Source organism: Neopelma chrysocephalum, unplaced genomic scaffold (assembly GCF_003984885.1).
Source record: "Neopelma chrysocephalum unplaced genomic scaffold, ASM398488v2 Primary Assembly neopelma1_24, whole genome shotgun sequence".
Classification (NCBI taxonomy): domain Eukaryota; kingdom Metazoa; phylum Chordata; class Aves; order Passeriformes; family Pipridae; genus Neopelma; species Neopelma chrysocephalum.
In genome coordinates this window covers 726265-746705 of record NW_020897693.1, presented here as the reverse complement: position 1 = coordinate 746705, position 20441 = coordinate 726265, and the positions used below count along the sequence as shown (strand labels likewise).

Below are 20441 nucleotides of genomic sequence, written 5' to 3'. Positions count from 1 at the left end.
GACACTGGAAGATTGAGTCTAAAATGCCTGAAAAAAGGCAAACGCAAACATCTGAGGCAGAACGGCCTATCTAGTTCCAAGGCAGAGTCAAACAAAGGTAGCACATGGACCAGCCGTTACAGACAAGACCATCAGTGTTATCCACCAAAGGGTTTGAGACGTGCAGTTGATTTCCAATTGTTTGTAGGTACAAACAACAGAGAAATTGGCACCACCCGCTCCAATAAATCACTGACTGCAGCAGCTGAATGCAGCTCTGACAGTGCCATAAAATCCCACACATTACCAAACCTCTGCTAACTCTGATTAGTGATTAGAAAAGTCACAGACTGCAGATGATAAACAATAAAGAGAAGGATGTGCGGAGGAAAATTATCCTTATTAGAGAATATGCAAATACTGTAATGAGGTGAACTCACACGAGCCCACACAATTTAACAGCACAGGAGAAAAGGCCACTTGCTAATGAGTTAAAAATGTGACATACCCTCAAGTCCATTGCTAGATGTCATTAGGTGCAGAGAACTGAAAAAATTAAGAGTGTGACAGTGTATTCCAAAGAACAGGCCAAGTACCAAAAAAGTGAAGCTAACCCAAAACTTGTGACCTCTTAGACATTTTTGTAATTTCTTTCGTAGCAAAGGCTGAAAGTTTTTTGAGCAACAGCTCCTATAAGTTTGGAATTCTGTTCTGGAAATCTGTATTGGGTTTGCATGGCAAGGTTTTGGTAGCAGGGGGGCTGCAGAGCAGCTATGGAGGCAGCTGCTATGACAAACTGCTAGAAGCTTCCCCCGTGTCTGATAGCCCAAGTTTCAGGTGACTCCAAGACAGACTTACCATTGCCCAAGGCTGAGTCCATCTGTGACTGTGGTAGTGCCTCTGGGACAACATGGATGGATGGATGGATGGATGGATGGATGGATGGATGGAGGACAAGAAAACTGTACTGCTGCAGCCAAAGAGAGGAGTGAGAATACATGAGAGGAACAGCCCTGCAGACACCCAGGTCAGGGCAGAAGGAGGAGGAGGAGGTTCTCCAGGCTCTGGAGCTGAGGTTCCCCTGCAGTCTGTGGTGCAGCCCGTGGTGTAGCCCATGGTGAGGCAGCTGTGCCCCTGCAGACCATGGAGGTCCAAGAGGTAGCAGAGATCCACCTGCAGCCCATGGAGGATCTCACACCAGAGCAGGTGGATGTGACCCCTCAGAAATCCCACACTGGAGCAGAGTTCTGGCAGCACCTGTGGCCCCGTGGAGAGAAGAGCTCAAGCAGGAGCAGGTCTGCTGTCAGGACTTGTGACCCAGTGGGGAACCCACACTAGAGCAGCCTCTTCCTGAAGGACTGCACTCCATGGAAGGGGCTCACACTGGAGCAGTTTGGGAAGAACTGCAGCAGGTGGGAAGGACTCACACTGGAGAAGTTCATGAAGAACTGTCTCCTGTGGGAGAGATCCCACACTGGAGGGGGGGAAGAGTGTGAGGAGTTCTCCCATGAGGAGGAAGGAGCAGCAGAGCCAATGTGTGATGAACTGACCAGAGCCCCCATTCTCCAGCCCTCTGCACCACTGGGGGGGAGGAAGTAGAGAAAATCAGAGCTTAAACCTAGGAAGAAGGAAGAGGTGGAGGGAAGGTGTTTTAATATTTAATTTCTCAGTATTCTACTCTGATTTCAGTGTTAATAAATAAAACTAATTTCCCCAAGTTGAGTCTGTTTTGCCTGTATTGCTAAATGCTGAGGGATCTCCCCCTGCCCTTATCTTGACCCATAAGCCTTTCATGTTTTTTCTCCCCTGTCCAGCTGAGGAAGGGAGTGAAAGAGCAGCTTTCTGGGCACCTGATGTGCAGCCAGGGCCAACCCACCACAAAATCTCAAAAAAAAAAAAAAGAAAAAGGTAAGAGCCAAATAATAAGTAGCATTAGCCATTAGAAAAGACAAACATTTACTTGCACTCTCCAAAAAAAAAAGGATAAGAGAAACATTGCAGTCCCTTAAAGGAGAGAAGAGTTTATTATACAAAAGCATTTTATGCTGCTGAGAATGCTGCTATGCAGATAGAAGCAGCTAATGTAAGAAAGCACAAAGCAGAGATAATACCTAAGAAAATTATCAACACAGTTTTATTTTTAAATAAATATATCAGTACCTTTGTATCAGTGGCTGGTGCACCACTATTTCCTTAAATGCATAGTCACCTCCGGCTTTAGAGTGTTGTTTTGAGTTTTGTTCTTTAATATTCTTCAAGTATTTGCTCATTAATTACAACAGGGATTGCTTAGCTATTGGGAAGGATTTGTCTTTTGGTTTTATGAAATATGATAAACTAAAATGTGCTGGCCAACAGTCCTCAGTCCAGAGACCCTGGAAACATACAGCAATCAATTTAAAACTTATTATGTGTCTTCAGTGGCTTTTTTTTAAAGGAAAAACACCTTACAATGAAGTATTTTCTAAAACTGAGCCTTCGTATAGATGATGACTGACTCTGAGCCCTCGTATAGATGATGACTGACTCTGAGCCCCAGTAGTTTACAAAACTCAAGTTCCAAAACAACTGCCAAGATTATTTAGCCATCTTTCATAGAACTCACATGATGAAAGAGGCAAAAAGAAAACAATTAAAGTATACAATGTCATATTTTTTTTAAATTATTATCTTTAGGAGATTTAGACTCCAGAAGAAAAAAAAACACCTATAAAATACTCAGGTTGTTTTTTTGGATGGAAATATAGAAAGAACAGTTATTTAGTGTTATTAAGTTCTACTAATACTTTCATTATAACTGTAAAAAGTCAAACATATGTAATTTTTCAAATACTGAGAGAACTATCATTATGCTGATGCTCTTCATTTGCATTGTTAAAAAGCAATTGTTGTTGCCTTAGTAAGAACAGGAAAATTGTATCTGGCAAAACATTTCCACTCCCTCAACAGAGCAATGGATCATTTCCACCAATGTAAAACAAAGTTAGATATTCCATTAGCACAGGCAAAGCAGCCACGCATCATCACTTTGGATTCATGGACAAAGGGAAACCTTCACTGTGTGAAATTTAATGAGGAGCATAATCTAATACGTGACTTTATCAACTACCTAATTTAGTTTTCTGAAGAACTTACCGATAGCGTGAACAAGGACAGAAAAGGAAAGTATCTCAAGTGCTGAATTGTAAAAAAGATAATAAGAAAGAAAATGCCACAATTTAACGGAGAACAGATATTGTCTCCACAAACTTAGTAAAGCTGAGACATAGCAGCACCAAGCTAAACCAAAAATGTGGAAGTTGGAAATTATGTTCAATGCAATGTCTTAAGTTATCTTCATTTATTCGTTTTCCCTGGCAGCCAACCCATTCTTATGGTGCAATAATTTCTTAACTCAATATTTTCTTGACCTAATAATTTCCTAGGTCAAGATTTTAAAATTTTAGGTTTGAAAGCAAAATCTATGATTAAAAAACAGAGAGACAAAAACAATTAACAGACAGAATTCATATTTGTATCTGTTTTGACTGAGTGACTCTCCTCACTGACTGCATTCTCAGATGCAACATTTTACCTGGAAAACGAAAACCAAATAAGCAAGATTTTTTTCCTCAGTAAGTGCTTATGGTGGCATCTCCAGTTTAACCATCAGAGACTAGAAAAGTAAGACTGGTGTTCAGTATTAATCAAGGTTTTGTTTGCAAAGGTTCCTTTTTTCCCCTGATGCCAATGACGTGACATGAGCTGTACAGTGCCTCACCCACAGTGTCCAAAAACAGCTCCTGAAGCCCAAGTAGCAAATAACTACGTTGTTCCATCTAAACAAAAGGGCAGTAAGGCAAACTCAGCAATAACATAATTCACAGATACTATAAACCTAGCAGTGAAATTTTGTAATGAAGTTAAATTGTTTTTCTGTCATAGAGATATGGAACACTGATTTTTTTCCCCCGATCCTAAGGAAATGTGGATTAGAACTTCACACTGTTTGTCTCCTTCAATAGCTTTGGAACATATTCCTCAATTTTAACAAAATTTGACAGAGGGACATGGCCTCAGAGATATTATGTTCCCACAAGTTCTGTGACACTAAACAGATGGGAAGAGAGAGATCTTTATGTAATCACATTACATATTCCACTGAGAGAAAAGCTTCAGAACATACTTATGCTTTCTTAAAATTCTGAGTATTTCCAGGAAAGAGAACTTATGTTCTAATCAGAGAGAAAACTTGAGACAAAACATGCAAGCAGACATAAAGCACACATACACGGGCAAACAGCTTCCTAATTCTGGTGTTTATGAAGTTAACTTGTTATGAAGGAGAGGCAGTAATAGAGACATCATATTTCTTTGCTGTCTCCTACCTGGCTTCGGAGATTTCCAGTTCCTACCAAGTCTGACGACTTCAGTGGTAGCAATAACACTGGCAGGTTACAATTCATGATTCATTGGTGCTACTCTGCAACATCACTGTGGTAAACAGAGACCAGAACAAGAGTCTTTTTCATTTCAGATTAGGTTTTTTTATAACTGCCGACTATATACTGATATCTTTTTAAGTGTTTTTCTTTCACACTATTGGACTTCAGCAGCAAATGACTATTTCCAGTGTTTACAGTACACTGTAAGAAAGTGTCAACTTGGCATACATTTAGTCTCCTTTTCCTGAGGTTACTGACTACTAGTCTAGTCACAATTTCTGTCAAGCTATTCTAATATATGCTATTTTTAAGTAAACATGTGGGAGCCAATATACCAGTGGAAAGCCTGAGGACCGATGTATTTCAGATATATGTGATTCCACTGTGGAGAACTATCTCGTGCCTGTGTAGGGGGTTCATGGCTGCCATTAGCTGCCTACTGCAATTTTTATTGAAAAAAAATAAATCATTAAACATTTCACTCCTTAAATCAACATTAGACTATGGAAGCTTGGATTATGTGTATGCCAAGGCCAGTATACAGCTGAGTCTCCTCAGGGTTACACAATCAGAGTTGGAGAGAACAAACATTCCTAATCAACTTATTCTTTTCACTTCCAAGTACACTGCATCTGCTCCAATTTCTTTGAGTTGCCCCAAGTGTACAAAGACACAAAATCCCTTTTTCCTCCTTAGCTGATCTTTGCTCTTATCTTTCTTGTCAATTGTAATGTCAAAACAGACTAACTAAAAATAAGCAAACACTTTTAAAATTAAAAATCTGCTTTTAAAAGAGAACTGAAAGCCGCATTTACAGTAAGTACTGATATTCTCAAATTCAAACATACTTAAATTATAGGAAATAGTTTTCACACATATCCAGACAGTATTAAGATAAGTTACTATATGGATTTTTCTCTAACTGCTCCAGTGAAATTTGAAGTTACCACAACAATAACAATTTTAAAGGGAATGTCACTCAGTTTGTAAGTAGAGTGCAAAACACTGTTAATAATTTGATGATTATTAGTACTTTATATGCTTTGCAAACATTATCAAACCATCAAGCATTTTCTATACAAGCTTGTTTCTAAATGGGAATCTTTATCATTTACCTCAATATAACTTCTTGCAATAGGAGTACTTTCATCCAGTTTAGCTGAGACTCTTCAAAGCTAAACCATTACCAGCATTCTCGGAAGTGTCTGCACGAAGAATAACAGCACACAGTTATAGGACTCCAAATCATACCACAGCTGTAGTTGTATGATTTTCTTTGAAGGCAAAGTTAGAAGGGAGCAACACCTAGGATGATAAGTGATTTTGTCTAAACAGAAAAATGTGAATTTGTCCAAACAGACAAAAAAAATAGTAAACGTTTTGGGGGAAATCAAGCACAGAAGTCTGTGTAAATTTTGATTCTACTAAGTTAGATTAAGAAATTTCCATATTGCTAATCACCCTCATGGTGTATACAGGGAGGTTATTCTCATAACCTTCTGAGCGTCTCCCTGTCTCTGAACATTAGGCCCATCTTCAAATTTCAATTGTTCCCCATGCTCCCAAAACTTTGGAAAAAGTGCCAATATTCTTCAAATCCAAATTCATTCTCTCTTAGATGTTGTGTTGAAGTGTTTAGGTTTTTTTATCCTTGAATCATCCGTTAGGAAAAAACTTCAACTGTGTTTTCTTTCTTGTCTTTCCAGTCAAGTGATAATTTTAAATGACTGATTCCAGAATAAAGGTAGTGGAAAAAAAAGTCTCGTGGTCTAACGGTGTACAGCTAAGTTTGAGAGTTGCAATTACAAGAGCTGGAAAACTGTAAATAAAAAGAATATTTTGAATATTGAAAAAATCTGCATTTCCTAATGAATACCCTCAGGCAGCTACTATGAATATGCCTATGCTGCATACAAGATGAGTTACCAAGGGATAATGAGATATGCAAGCTAATTTTAAGCAGATTAGCCTGGATATCATCCATGACACAGCTCAGAGCTCAAGTTCAAGTTTTCCCGCCCAAAAGCACCTCATTTGGCCCTTGGGGAGGCCACTTGCAACTCTGAGTGTGAAGAATGTCTTATACCATTTCATACTGAGCAGCTGTTGTCCCTTCTACTTATTGTGTGTAATATCTATGGTGTTTAAAAAGCTGTAGGACAGCAGTTCAACACAATTCAACTCTAATTTTGAAAAGCAGAATTCTGAGGGCTTAATATGTGGGAAGTGTACACAGCGAGTGAAACAACCAGACTTACTTCTTTCACTTTGACAGCTAATCTTCTCTCAATCCTGACTGAATATCTTGTTTCCCTCGAGATTTAGGTCTTTTCCTTTTAACATTCAGGCTCTTGCATGTCATCCCACCTGCTCTCATCTCAAGGTTTTGCATACCAAAGATCCAGCAAGTCTCAGTCTTCAACTTCTCTCCTAACTAAAGGCAAGTGTTTGAAAAGATAGTTTCACAAATGTTCTCAGTTGGGTAGTCTCTGCTCAGGATTAACGGTGTTTCAAAAGCAAGTGCAGCACTTCTGCCAGCAGAAGACAAATTTGCTCTCTATTTTGAGCTTCAGATAAATCTTACACACAGCTGAAGGCATTCAAGTCATCAAATGAGAGAACATACAGCACTTGCATAATATCTATCAGCATATGGCTAACAGAGCCTGCTTAGGTCACAAGGGTGGATCTTCACAAAGTGAATGAGCACAGGCTGTTCAGGTTTTTAGGCTCATTGAAAAAGAAGCTCTGTTTCAATTCCAGGACTAGTTATTTTCCCGTGTGAAGTCCTGGCAGCATACCATCTTCTTAGAAGCTGTAATTTGGAACAGTGGGGTTTTTTTCCACTAATAAGAAGATCTCAAAGGCTTTATAAAGATTATATATGCACTTAAAAATCCAGAGGATTGTGGCAATTCTCTGAGCTACCTCGGTTTGAAGCATTTGTTCTTAACTTTCACAAAACCAATTGGTAGGCATGTTGTAATTTTTTTTTTTTAATCAGGTATCTTTTACTACTGGCTACATTTTTCTGAGCTTTTTTCTTTCTCCTGTTCTGTTACAGGAAATAAATTTATAGCTGTTTTCTCTATAAACTGATTTCTCTATAAACACACATTGTTTTTCATTAAACAGTAAGTGTGCAAAACATGCTTATTGGCTTTGCTAGACAATGTGTTTATTCCTAGATATTTTGAAAACATATATTTGCACAGTTTTGTGTTCTCCCTTAAAACCAGAATTTAGTCTCCAGCTGTCTAAGCAAAACAAACCATAAAAGAATCGCTGGACCAGAGAGATCTTGAAGCCTGTAGAGAAACACATTAAGAAACAGGACACAATATAGATAATCCATGTGTAGGCAAGCCAGACAAACAATTAAGGCAGATCTGGCATTTGAAAGTGTGCCAACTATCCAATTCAAAAATTTAAAGAACATGATAATTATAATATAAAGCCTGTTTTGCATGGATTTGGAATAACGTCTTGCATTTTGTCTAATTGATTGTAAATATGTGACTGCAGGAAAGTACTGTCCTCAAAAACATATCCTCAAAATTGCAATTCTGAGTATGTCCCATGCAAATGATCTATGCTCCCAAGTTCTTTCAGCAGCTGTCAAACTCTCATTCAAAATATTTTGATAATTATTGATTTCCCAACTTTCCTAGTTGCCTGTGGGAACAGCCTACATTTTTGAGGAAGAACACGGTCTACCCAGCTGTAAATGAAAGAAACAAGCATTTAATGAAACATGGAGGAGAGCAAGACAACAGGCAACACCTTAAATACTTTCTAATGAAAGATTGTGTCTCTTCCTTGAAGCTGAAGACCTGCTGCCTGGATTTCTGTCGTAATTTAAGGCATTTCAAATTGGTGGATTCAGGTTTGAGAATACACATACATTTTTGTATAATAAATCCTTATATTTAAATCACTGTTCCGGTTATGAAGCACAATGCAAGTTAAAACCTTGTGCTGTTTCTGTGGGACACCTCCCAGTGACAGGAATACTTTCCACACCATGTTCTATATGGACACAGAGAGTTCCTAGACTGCATCTGTAATTAGCATCCCATTTTGGGTAGATGGTTCTGCTTCTTGGAAAAGCAGCATTTCTTAGAGGGGTGTGGATACCTGTTTAGGATAATGGACTAAATAAAAAAATTCTATGTGGCTTTTTCTTATTTAAGGCACACATCTCCCCACAAATGCTTCAAGTAGTTCTACAGTTTACTGTAGAAACTTTCCTTCTTGCAGGTAGGGATACTCTCCCTCCAAAATCCTCTTTTTATATGTGCACTCTACATGGTAATGCCCTACTAAGATTTTCAAGCAAGTTGAAATTATATAGAAGAAAAAAACCCCACTGTCGTACCAAGCTAAGCACACCTAAGAGCTCATAGAACTAAACTGTCAGTACTTGATCTGATCCTGGAAGGTATGGGTACATAGGGTAACTCATATACTCTCCACTACACATGGTATTAAAACCATTTTACTTCACCATTCCTGTTGTTTAATTTTAAAGCATCAAATTAAAGCTTAATAAACCTCTAATTAGGTTGCTTCATCATAAATTATTCAAGAGATATTTCACATATTCCACAGTAAACTGAATTCCTTCAGTTCTCTGGCACACAAATATCTCATTTCAAATATTTACAGAGGAACATGCCAGAAACCTAGTTCAAAGGAGTTGTGACAAATCAGAAAAGTTTTACTAACATATAATCTCAAACATATGGTTTCTTTAGCTCATGCAATTTCTGAGCCCGGGCTGAAATTTATGGCTAATGAAGAATGAACAGAAAAAGCTACAGGTTTAATATGAAAATGAAATATTCTATGAAAAGATTATGTTTCATTTCCATTAAGGAAGAAATTTATCTTTAGCTCCAGTGGAAGCAGGATTGGCTTCCAGATGGTGCCAGATTTCACTGATGTAGAGCTTGATATTAGAGACACAGTGAGGAAGATACAGTGTCTTACAGAACATAGGATTTAAAACGTGCTTTCTATTTGCTATTCATTTTAAACAATCATCTTGGTTCCAAACCCTTAAAACTCAAGAGCTAAAAGAAATAAACAAAGCAATCTGTGGTTTCAGAAAAAAAGTTTGATAATATTTAAACTTACGGTTATTCCTTTCATTACTTTTTTGGGTTTTCTTTTAGTCAGAAAGTCAGGCCTCCTCAGTGTCAGCTGTTTTAGTAACACATTATTCAAATGCAAAGGCTTCTCTTCACTCTGCCTTGCTGCTTCATGCCCAACAGTTCTTTCAACTCATCACTTAGTGTCAGAACACATAGCAACATGTGTAAAAACACATCTTCCGGAAAGAAATCCTTGTATTTTCTTGTAGCATCAATCATTTCATACATCTTACAGTCAGACTTGAAGGTGATAACTCCACTGGTTTAAAAATGTGTTTTTATTAAATGTTCCAAATGATGGCTCCCTACAAGCTTTACAGATTATTATGAAGCAAAGATCCAAACCCACACTAAAGAATCTTCCCCAAATTGTAGTGTTTCGCTTTATTCCATAAAAGCAAGGAACCTGTTGGTGTTATAGCAGCAGAAGAGCTATTTTATAATAACTAGTAATAAATAGCACCTTTTTCCTTCATCCCATCACCAACTGCACTCAGAGACATCTGCTTCCGGAGCAAGCTTGTTATTCTCACATTATTTATTTCATAACAGCAGGAGTCCTGTTTGATAATTTCTGTGAAGACTGAATGAAATATATGCCCAGCAACTGATACTTGCTGCTCCCAAAAGCCAACAGGGTAATGCAGCTACATCTGTGAGCTGTTTGTTTGAGTCACATGGATCCCTCCCCCTTAGTCCTGGACCTACACTAAAGATGATGAAGGTGTTTGCTAAAAAGAAATTAAAAAGACCACACACACAACGTATATTAAGAGGCCCAAATCACTTATTGGTTGCATTTAGCAACACTGGCAGCCATGTTATTGAAGTGTAAGTGGGTTTCTGAATAAACAATATTCATGCCAGGTTCCTGCTATGCATATTATATGGCTATATTTAGATCATCTCTATTTTAGCATAACTTTCATTTTATAAAATGTCTTGACTATTAAAGCTGGCAGCTAGTTTTATAACTATAAAATTTTTTAAAAGAGTCTGACCTTTCTGGATGGCACTACAAACTTGTAATTTCTGCTAAATATACCAGTGAGCAGTTCAGATTGTCAACCTAAGTTCCATTTGTTCAATTTTTTTATGTCAGTTCATAGGTAATTTTATGAAATTCAGGTATTCAAAGACTGCCATCAGAAAATAGCATTCAACTAACTCAGCTTCAGTAAAACAATACCCTTGTTCACTTTTAGGATTCTTTTGTGTAAGATATATTTTCAAGAAAGCAGTTAGAATAAATGAGGCTGGCAAAGACCTCAAACATCATTGAGTCCAACCATTAACCCAGCACTGCCAAGACCACCATGAAACCATGTCTCCAGACTCCACATCTACACTTCTTTTAAAAACATCCAGAGATGGTGACTCCACCACTACTCTGGGCAGCCTTTTTCAGTGCTTGACAACCCTTTTGGTGAAGAAATTTTTCCTCATATCCATAAACCTCCTTCTGAACTGTCCCCTGGATGCTCAGGTGTAAAAGTAAAATAGGAAATCATTTATCAGCTCTCATCATACTTGGTCCAGATGTAGAAGAGACACTTTAAAATGTTGGTAAACAAGTTCTAGTTTCAGTAAGAAAACTTGGTTAAAAATCTCTTAGTTTCAGGTGAAGATATAAAATACCTTAGAGATGAAAACCACATGTTACTGAAATTGCCTGAGCTGTCAGAGAAACACCAATAATACAAGTTAGAGAATCCACTTAACATCCTCTGCAGAGCTGACACAGTACACTGTTTAATGAGGGAGGCTGACGGGATGAGAGGGAACACTATCAGCTCTGACAGATTTTTCCTGTTATTAAAAGGAAGTCTTTTACCAGAGAGGAGTAAGCATATCCCATTCCCAAAGAGAGTGCAGTATCCAGGCAAATCAATTTTGGTAGAGGGGTACAAAATGCAATTTATAGGCAGCAGCACTAGTAGCTAAGGGGGTTCTTCAACACGAACTGCTGGGGATAAAATAGGAAGTCACAATTACATTGAGTTTATCTTGCTTTTCTCTCAGACAACTTCAGAGGAACTCAAGTCAAAGGAATTCATACACCAGGGCCCCAAACCAAGAAATCAAGGGAACTGTTCCTAAAGGATTACAGTCCAGCTCAGCTGTGCAGATGAGAAATTCAGACCAGTGTTCACACAGGACTTGGGATCACGGTCTCTGATAAATATAGTGCTGAGATTGAAAGGTGTTCCTGATGTAAATGGTTCTGTGGTTAACAATTTGAATATACAGCATATATTTAAAATATGTGACACAGTCATCTTTATTCACATAGTTATCCTTTTCCAGAGGGTTTGGGCAGTTTTCAGAAGGGGAAACAAGCACAGACCCACTACTTGGCTGGATGCTTAAAACACATATTCTGTGTCTTATCTGCAGTCCCTATGAAACCAAGACATACAACTGAAAAAATCTCCAGTTTCTCTACAGCTGAAAAACTTTTCCTCCCTGAATGCAAGATGGCTTTTCTTTCATAAAGCTTTTTGCCAGAAAACAGAATTTTTGGGTTGTGCCTACATACAGAACATTTACACTTTCACAAGTCCCATGGTCACAACACGAGTCTATCTGAATAACAGTAAAATTCAGACACAGAAGAAATAACAAATGTTTGCAACAGAGTTATCTACTTAATAATCTAAGCCTAGGTTGTTACCATGTTGATATACACGATCAATGGTACCAGATGAAGGCACAAGTTTAAACACTCAAAACCAACTGATTAAGATGACAGAGCACTATGTATCCAAAAAAAAAAAAAAAAAGACTTAAAAAGCCAGATTTTATGATAGTAATATGAACTCTGGCTATACATTGCCTTCTGTACCCTCTCCTCACTATTGGTTTTTCAGGTGTATCAGGAGATCAGAGCACTTTAACCAGAGTAACTTGCAACAGGCATTAAAGAATTCTCCGAAGAGCCAAACTGAAATTGTAATCTCAGGATGACAGAGGGGAAAAGTGATCAGAGATTCATTCCAGTTAAGTATGTGGCCTAGATTTGTCTAACAGTATTTCTTTGCCTGTCCTGCTTGTTTTAATATGCTTAGAAAAGTTCAGATAAGACATATATTTAAATGGGTACTCTTTTTCTGCAGCTTTTAATCTATACATTCAAGATCTTTATGGAAATCTTAATATCTTGACTTTAATAGCTTCTTGGCTTGATATTTCCCATTGGACTGACCATTCCTGAGAAAAAGAATGTTTTTCTTCCTGACCTTGCTTTATCTGTAAAGCTGAAGCTGTGTGAAAAATAATCTGCAAGAACAAAGCATCTGTTAAATTGCACAGTAGAGCTCTGTAGGGACCAGAGAAAATACCTTTCTAATAGGCATTTGCTATTGATGAGCTTTATTTCTTTTTTTCTTCAACCTTTCTCTTATTGCTTTTATAGCTTTGCCACTTGCTCTTCCCCTCTCGCTTGATTGACAGGATTGCACTACAAATTCTGCACTACTCAACTCATTGCTTTTTCAATTCTTCATTCTCAGGTTGAATCCCTGAATTGCTGACCTTAAGACCACCACCTCCCAGCCTCATCCCCCCACCCCCCAGTGATATTATTTGTTTCCAGGGGTCTCCTTACAGGTCATTGACACCTCTACCTCCCAGCAGAGACTCAGCAACACCAGAGAAGACCTCAAGATCATACACCCATGACATAGTTTTGTTCATCCCAAACAAGTCCTGCTTAGAATACCACAACTCCCATCATCTCTGGGTACGATCAGCCAAGAGAAAACCAGTGAAATACACATCCACAATTAAGCTAAATTGTTTCTTTTGTATTGTCACATAAATCCCCCAGTCAGCAGGAAAAAACAAGATTGCACTACATGTGGAAAAGAAGGGCATGTTAGTCCTCAATAGTAGGGCATAACAGGAAAAATTTCAGCATACAGACAAGAAGCTTCTGAAAATTAAAGCTGTTATTACAGCTACCAGTTCCTCTTTTTTCAGCTTCCTGGTAAGCAAATAGGTTTTGGCTTGGATCACATACATAATTGAACTGTGCTTTCTCCTTCCTGAAATACAACATCAAGCTCTCCCTGTTCACAATAAACATAGGGATTATGGCTATAAGAAAATTAAAATTAGATACTGAACCTTTATAAGGTACAACTTGGCAGAAAAAAACTATTTTTGAGTCATCTGCACAAATAAAATACAGCAACTAGCTAAATTTAGCTTTAGCATCAGATGAATTACACCAATACTAAATTTAAACATATTCATTGTCTCTGTATTACTTTATCATGCCAATGGTAGAAACTGCAGAGCATATGAGGTATGTTAGAGCATACCTCATTAAAACAAAATAGCTTCCAGCTACTGAAACATTTGCATTATTCCCAAAATTGCATTCTATCATAACGACATTTGAAGTGAATTCAGAAAGAATTGCTATTGTTTGAATGAATTGCTTTCTCTTATAAAGGAGAGATTGCCACAAGTATAATTAATCTCAAAGTACATCAGACAATATTTCCCATACTTACTGGTAGTATTAATGAGATTTGCTCTAGATGAAACAGGTAATATTGGGAATAGCAGGTTCACAAAGCAATGTATTTGTGTGTTCCAGGAGATTTCAACGGACTGATCAACAACAATTTCCAGAATATAATTATGCAAATACTTTATTCTCCTCAATTACTTTAACTTAACTCTATATTAAGCATGCTCTCAAGAGCAAGAAGTCTGATATGAAATGTAATTTTTGTCTTGATATTAAGATTATTATCTTTGAATCTTCATTTAATGATCTGAGACAGAATTATTTGACACTTATTTGCCATTTTTAAATCTTTTTGCTTTTGTTTGAGAAAAAAAGCAAGCTGTCTCTACATCTTAGCAACAAAAACACAATATTGTTGCAGTTTCATGTCACTGTGAAGTAATATTGGCTACAAAGATTAACTATTTCTCTGGAAGCAAAGAAATTACAACTGAAGAGTTTCAGATATATGGTGACAAAGGTAGTGAAAGTAATAGAACACAGTGGATCTTTTTCTGTTCAAGGGTTACTGACTCAGCTGCTACATTTCAGTGGAGCTCCTGCTGAATTCCAGTCATAGAAAATGTGTCTGAAACAGAAGGTCTTGAGAAGTCATTTATTATTTCAGCCTCATTTCAAAGCAAATACGTGTCATATCCAAGTCCTTCCTAAACTGGTATTTATTTAACTTGACTTTAAAACCTCTGAGAATTAGGATTCAAAAATCTGCTTTGCTGTTTTACCATTAGAAAGTTGTTAATATTTACATGTATCTGTCTTGCTGTAATTTAAGCATCATAATTCTTGTTCTCTCAGCCACATGGAGAACAAATTATGTTGTCCTTCTGCTAAATAGTTCCAGGTCATTAAGGCCTATGATATCTTGTCTGGATTTCTAACCTTTTTTGGCTCGCTCTTTAGCTTTCTTCAGATGGTCCTTTTTTTCTTTTTTTCTTTTTAAAATACAGTAAGACAGACATAACTGTGGCATTAAGAATGCTGTGCAAAGCAGACATTATTTTACACATCATCTAGGCTACAGTCATTTTCAAATACAACCCAGCATGGCTCCTATACTTCTTGCAATAATTTAAAACTGCAGAGTCACATTCAATTTACCACTGTAACACCAAAATCCATTCCTGAAGAACTGCTACTAATCAGTTTATTTCCCCATTCTCCTTTGTGCTGCAGAACTGCCACTCACAGCACCTTGCACGTGCTATTCTCAAAATCAGTATTAATTTTAAAATCATTACTTCAATTTTCAAAAATTATTTTTATATTCAAATTAGTACTAATTTTGAGAATAGCACTCAAAGTCCATAATGAGAAAATACTTTCAACAAGCTCTCCGTTCTGCTGCAAGCAAAAGAAACCATAGGAAATAGTGTAAATTTGGACTTTCAGATGAAAAGGCCTAGGAACAGGTCTAGGATCAGGAATCTGATCTCAGTTCTTCCTCCGTCCAACTCTGTCACATACTCAGCAAGCAATGACGAGCAACATTCACTCTATAGATGCTTGATGTCATCTGGAAAAACAAGGATAAACAATTCATGTTTATTTTTAAATATCTGTCTGATATAGACGCAAAACTATACATATAAGAAAATATTTATAAATTATATGCCACGCAATTATTATGTTTATATAAAAAAAGCACAAAATTACTGGAATGCCATCTGGATTAAAAGGGGGAAGAAACATTAAAGTCATGATGGAAATAGACTAAGATTTTAAAATAATTCAAAAAAATCAGGTTACAGCCTCTGATTGAGGATTTGAATCAGAAAACCACATTGCTGTCAGATATTTTCACTCCACATTTTGAGAGTGGTTTGAGACTGTTCTGAATTCAGGAAAACACTGCATTAGAGGCTTAAATCCATCTCTGTATAGCTGACTATACAATACCAGGGTGACCACTGGACTAAAGTGTTTCCTGAATGAGCATGATTTAGAGGGGTTTCCTTAGCAGAGATCCACACAAATAAAAGGGAATGGGAATCAAGATACAATGACTTCCCTGCTGTCATAAGAACCACAGAATCACAGAACGATTATCTGCCAAATGCTGAACATATGAAGACAACTCAGTTCCTAGTTTTCCTTCACAGTATGACACAACCTAATGATCCTTCAGTGCTCTTTCTTTATATTGTTGTTTTTCCAATAAATAGCGTGAACTTGTTTCTTCTCACCCCCTAAGTAATCATTTAGGACAATTTATTTGGAATGACAAGTCGGTGTTATTTCTCTAGTTCCTCTATAGGATGTACTGGAACATCTTTATCTCACTGACTCATATGGTTATGGTCTGTCATGTCCAAAAAAGTACAAAATTGAAGAACCAGGGCATAGGCACTTTCCAATTGTCTGAAGCATTTATTCTCTCAGGGAAGTTGTGGAAACTCACACATTAAGTATGACAGCAATGGCAAGATTTGTGGATATGTGGAAACTTTTCACAAGGAAAGTTTTAAAGTTCAGGCGTTTGCAGTGAGGCGTCTGTAACTGAAATATTTTTAAATATTAAAATGGTCAAAAGTACGAAGGCAATCTCAGGTTAAAGCAAAGGATCACTAGTCTTATATAAGCCAACTTTCAACCTGCTCATCTGCTAGGGCTTCACACTGGCTGTCAGACACCCACTCAGCACTCCCTCAGTGTCCCTCCTCAACTGGACAGGAGAAAAAAATAAGATGAAAAACCTTGTGGGTGAAGCTTAGCAGTTACTTAGCAGTTACTGTCATGGGTAGAACTGACTTGGAGGAATTTTAATGTACTGGCAATTGCACAAAGACAAAATTATCATGAGACACCCCCCCTCACTGCTATGCCCAGCTGAATTTGCTATGACAGCCACTGTGAGATGTTCTGACTGAAGTCAAAATATGTCCCCTGTTCTGACACAAAGAACAGAAAGAACAGTCTCTCCTCCTGGTCTTACAGATCAGCCATTGCCTAAATGCTGCTCTGTCCTGTCGGCACGGATTTAATTGTAAGGGTGCTGGGCTGTTCTTACATACAATGCACTCATTTCTGCCCCTGATTCTACACAAGGACTCATGCCCCTAAAATCACTGCTACACAATAAAAAGGTCTACACATAAATCAACCATGGAGTAATACGAAAATCACTTTTAGTGGTTGTAAGCTTAACAGCAAAAAGGGAACCTCAGAGCACTTGTGCTCTTTTCCCGTGAGTAAACAAGGAAGATGGAAGGAATTAAATGTTGTGTTAAAGACAGTGTAAGACCTGCATATATTCATGCTCTGCAGAGAATACATCCCCAAAGGATTCAACAGTGGAGGAAGATCCAAAGTCATGTTGCTACAGAGGGCGGCCCATTTCACCCTGGACAGAACAGGGGATGTGTCAGTGCATTTTGTGTTGGGTTCATAACCACAGCACAGAGGCAGGAAACAGACCTGTGAGATATATGACATCTTCTGTTTATACATCACTTGTTTTCCATAACTTATGAAAACATGGGGAAGAACTAAGAACTATGAATTACTGCAGAAGACACTGCACTTGGCAAATGAAACCTGTCAATGATCAGTGACTGGGCCAAGATTTGTTGCTGGAATTGAATCATCAGTTCAGCTACATTTGAGAACCTGCATTTCAGACAGCAGTGTTCCTTTTCTGGAGTCCTGAACTATAAAACAAACTTTATTGAAATGGAACATGGCACAAAATGAAAAGAAAAATGAATTTTTACAGTAATTAACTAAGAAGTGTTCTTCACTTAGGCAGAGCTGAAAAAGAGAACGGTGTTTAAGAGTTGTGGTTAAACAGAAATCTTTCCCACAAAATTATCCATTAACTTTATTATTGCATTTTATTCTATTATCTACAGTTAAAGTACTGTGTTTAGATAAAGCAAAACAAGATGCTGAGCATATCTAAACTGACAAAGATGCCAGCAACTACCAGAATTCTGTCTTACTAAGTTTTCTCTTGCACAGTTTATTAACATTATTACACCATTAACAGGCTTCAGCTAAGAGTAAGAATTTCAAATGCTGGGATTAGCCAAACACTCATATCTTTAGTCTTCTGTAGTATTAACTAGGAGAAGACCAAAGTAATTTTGTTATTTTTATTCTTAAAAATTAAAACTTTGAGACTCTAAAATGGGTTTTACAAATTGGTCTACCAAGAACAAGAAAACATGTAAAAGTCTTTAAAAATCAACATCTAGAGGAGGAATCCTTCATTTTTGAGGGGAAAAAAGTAAATAAGTCTATCCTGTAACTGTATTTTACTCATCTTTTTCCAACTAAACAAAATTATTTCATCTTTAGATAAGATTATATATAGGAGGAGTGGAACAAGATTTGCTTTCTGTTTCTTTCCTTTTTCCCCCATAAAAAAAAGGACAAGCAAACAGAAATGATAATATTGATCTGACAGGAATCCTGCTGTCTTTTCATTTTTGGACCTAACACAAAATATTTTATCTCATCTAGTATTACATAGTCTACGAAAAAGTAGAACAATTCAAATCTTTAACTGAATCTAGTCCACTGAGACTAGAAAAAATTAATTTAGCATATTGCAGGAGAGGTGGTGATGCCCACAGGATATATGCTTACACTGAGATGATGCAAAGTTCTACTAAGTAGTGCTACAGAACTGAGCTTTTCCCTAGGTATATTTCAGATGGATTTTGGTTTAGGGTGAGGGGTAAGTAGCCAATAAACAATAACCAGAAAATGTAGGAGAAACTGTATCGAGTTTTTGTACCACTAGAAAGACAAAGGAGAGATAGGTGGCTACTCAGGTGAGGAATACTAATAACATAAATTTTTAATGATTATACATCCAGTAAAATATAAAAGAAGAGCTGTATTCAAAAGGGCTCTCTTTAATGCATGACTTAGCTCTGTGTTTTAGTCAGAGAGGAGAGTTATACTACAGACATGATCTCCAAGCATCAAAGTTAGTCTTTGGAGAAACCTTTCCTCTGACTGGAAAAGCTACTCACACAAGCACCTTTAAAATGCTCATATGCACTCAAAATAAGACAAAAGTTGCAAATGTCTCAGAGTTACCACTCTTGAAAAAGATGCAAATTTAGCAGTTTGTCTATCCTTATTAGGAAGGATATATAGTAAATATGTAGTAAGCTACTCCTAAGGTAAAGAAGAAATGTTATTCCAGTTACATCAAACTTCTAGATGTGGTCTAAAGAAAAACCTCAGAAGGCCTGGACTACCAAAAAATGGTATTTGTAGGAAAATATCTGAGATATACCCTAGAAATAAACAGCATATTGAGGCTGGTAGGGTGGACTGGATAAACCCAATAAGAAGAGGAAGGCAGAGAAGGCAGGAGACAGAACACCTGGCTTGGATAACATCCAGACAGCCCCATCTGTACCTCATCTGCCTATACACACACACACCCTGCTTCTTATTTCTCATGCAGAAGACTGAGCCTGAAAGGAGACACCTCATGCCTTTAAGCCACCCTGTAGATCTACTTTTATTAGTGCATTATTCCCGTTAATCAATTGACTTTGTTCTATCTTGGGAGACATCAGTTTGGAAAAGTTCCTCCCCTTGGAGGCTAAGCTGGAAAATCAATTTCCCAGTGTTCTAAGTAGGACAGTAGGAGCTGGAAGAGAAATTAGATTCAGGATAATCTTTCCTGCCTGCAGTGACTGCTGCAGCCTGGCTTTTGCATGATTTGTGGCACAGTGCCTGACCAACAGGGATTTTATTCAGTTCAAGCTTGCTGAGTGCTGAAGCTGAGATCCACTACAAGAATCTGAAACTCTACAGAGCTTGCTCTCCACTCCTCATGATGCACATTGTTTCTACCAATGTCTGAAGATATAACACTAAAAAGGAGGGAAAGATGAGAATTGTATCTCTTAGTCACAGTAGATTCAGTTTTCTCTGCAGCCTTTTCCAAGGGAAATAACCAGCAAACCCCACATTCTGACTGTTAAGAGGTATTTTCAAAAATATGAGAGTACATCAGAAAATGAGACCTCACTCTGAAACGAGCAGGAACTCATGACCATATTTACTATAAGTAAATTTATCTCAGTATTACTCCCCTGGATAACTCTTTTTTTTTTTTTCTTTCTAAAAGTAGCAGCTTTTAATGAACATGGAGTGCTCACATGCACACACATACAAATGGAGGCAGGCAGCTTTATTTGGAGCCTTTTCAGACTAGTTTGTACGCATTCTGCCTGTTAACTTTGCTGTTTTCACTTTACTCACACAGCAGGGATGTGGTCATTAATATTAACAGCACGTGGCAAGATGGGGTTCAGATCCTATTCAGAAAAGAGTGACAAGGGGACACTAAAATATTATGTAAGCAAAAATCACAGC

At 37.5% G+C, this 20441-nt stretch overlaps 1 long non-coding RNA gene across 1 annotated transcript in view; it reads right to left on the bottom strand.

Moving 5' to 3' along the window:
- Nucleotides 1–15414: 15414 nt before the first annotated feature.
- LOC113974865 overlaps nucleotides 15415–20441 on the bottom strand; it is a 32389-nt gene continuing 27362 nt past the window's right edge. The window contains exon 4 of the long non-coding RNA XR_003536665.1: nucleotides 15415–15612. This is a non-coding gene — a long non-coding RNA (uncharacterized LOC113974865). The remainder of the gene's footprint in view (nucleotides 15613–20441) is intronic.